Genomic DNA, 2,385 nt, shown 5'->3' with positions numbered 1-2,385 from the left:
CAGTCACCACAACCATGATGCCCCTTTACTGTTCTCCTCTGTTCCTGCTAATATGATCAACACTCAACTCTGGTTTCCCAGTTGCCCAGATGCAGACACATCTTTTCAGCACCAGAGAAGACCCCAGAACCTCTGGGCTGCTCCCCTAGCCCAGCAGAGAAGAACCCTTTTTCAAGGCCAGACAGAAACCCCAGGGCTTACGGTGCACTGCTTAGGCAGCATCACTGCATGCTTTCCCATGGTGTCAGGTGACCTCAGCGAAAGCCCAGGAAGCATGACCTTTAGTGCAGCCTTCAACTTCCCCGGTCCATTCAACCTGTGGCCTCTGCCAAACTACAAGCATGGAGCCAATTACTGCCATCTGTAACACAAGTAAGGGCCTACAAGCAACTCAAGCACAGCTGTCTGGCACATTCATCAAGTGACAATGACTCTTCACCACTTGCCAGCCTCAGCTTGATTTGCTACATGTCCTGTAATTATCAGCACCAAGAATTCTAATCCAGTAATGTAGCTGCCAGCACAACAGTAGAGCAGACACTTTGCCCTAGAAAGCATCAGAAAAAGATCCAAAATAGGCCACTCCAAACAAATTTGCCTATTCCTAGCACACTAAGAAACCAAAGGCCTGTTTCAGGCTAGGGAAATCGCCAAAATCTCACAGAGGACTTAAACAGCCACTCTCAAAGGGAACGTAACCCTTGTTAAGTGCCAAAAATGTGTTAAGGTCCAGAGTGACTTTCCAAATCTAAAACATGAAGAATCAGTGCAGCACCTGCCTAAGTCTGCTGCCAAGTCTAGGGCCACTGCTGCTCTCCCGAGCTTTGCCAAAGAGTCGTGTGAAAAGTTCCCAGCCTCCCCAGTTGTCTGTGATGTTATGCAGAACCCTACACAGGGCGTTCTCCAGAATCAGATGGCCTTCTCTTGCTGTTTGGCTGGTGTAGGCAGAAAGGCAGCACTGGCTTTGTTCACTGAAGCAGAAAACCCCACAAACCAAGAGGGGTTTAGAACAAGGACAGGCTAGCAGAGAAGTCATTCCCACAGCAGCCACCAGCTCATTTTCTCCCTTGTACAATCCTAGGATGAGGTCTCAAACTTACCAGATACCTAGCAGGAGGAATATACAAGTGAGATCCATGTAGGAAGGTGAACCCCTGGTGAAGGTGAACTCCCAGCCTAAAGGCAAAGCAGAGGGGGTCCATGTTGCTCACACTCAGGAGAGCAAAACTTCTCACCTCAGTTGAACTCTCAGGTGTCTGGTAAAGTCAATCCCCCACAGAGAGTAGGTGCAAGCAGATAATGAGATGTGAGAGAGGCAAAGAGAGAGAGAGAAAGACCGTGCACACAACACAGGGAAAGGAACCAGGGTGCTTAAGGGAAAAAAAACAGGCCCTGAAAACAGATAAAATAAGCTTCCATAGTAGCAAGAGAAAACAGATGCTGAAGCCAGGGAAACCACACGTGAAACTGACCACAGCCAAAAAGAAAGTAAGTTATTTTGCAACAGTATATTAAATAGAGAAGTGAATCTGTAACTGCACTACTGCTTTGAGCTGCAAGTGCTGGGGACCTGGGGCACCACGAAGGAAGATGCACCGCCAAGTCGGGCTAGTAAGCAAAGAAGCATATTTCCCAAGTCCTGCATCTGGATCGCCAGCACTCCCCGGGAGACCCGTTTCCACACAGCTGCCCCACACATCCCACCCCAGGAGCTCTGTGCATCACAGAACGGCTACAACCAGCAGCTCTAGCGCCACCATGTCGGAGCCCGTCTCTGGGAAGAACATGCTCGCTGCCAGCGTCGAAGAGGCATTTGCCCTCCCAGCAAACAGAAGCCTGAACGGGAAGCCAGTCGCTATAAAGCGCATGGAGCCAGACAAGCTCGAGGGGACAGTACCACCATCCCGGGATCACTCGACAGCAACCACACTCCACAACCAGGGAACTCAACACAAGCAGCTTGCTCGCAGCGGGACGTGGGCCCCATCACTCAACCCCTTGAGAAGTGTCGTGGGCGCTTGCCTGCATGCGTGAAGTCTCCTGTTCAGAAGCAGTCGGTCTGTAGACCACTGCATGCCGACATGACATGCAAAGGCCACACGTGAGCCCCGGTACAAGCGCACCGGCCTGCTACGGCCGGCGCCCTCCAGTCCTGACAGACTCTTGCGAGGAGAAATACCTATTGCCCCTAGAGAGAAACTTGTAAAAAGCTTTGCCCGCTTCCTGCTGGTGCCGGGAAAACCTTTCCGACAGAGGAGAGTAGTCAGCAGAACCACACGAGGCGCTGGGAAAGCCGAGAGCGGGAGGACGCGACGGGGAGGTGAGGGGGCGCGCGGCTGCCAGGTAGAGAAGGGCCTGCGGGGGCCGCAGCGGCGCAGGGGGCGC

Source organism: Crocodylus porosus, unplaced genomic scaffold (assembly GCF_001723895.1).
Source record: "Crocodylus porosus isolate Cpor-Errol unplaced genomic scaffold, CroPor_comp1, whole genome shotgun sequence".
NCBI classification, from domain to species: Eukaryota; Metazoa; Chordata; order Crocodylia; family Crocodylidae; genus Crocodylus; species Crocodylus porosus.
This window is presented reverse-complemented; position numbering follows the sequence as displayed.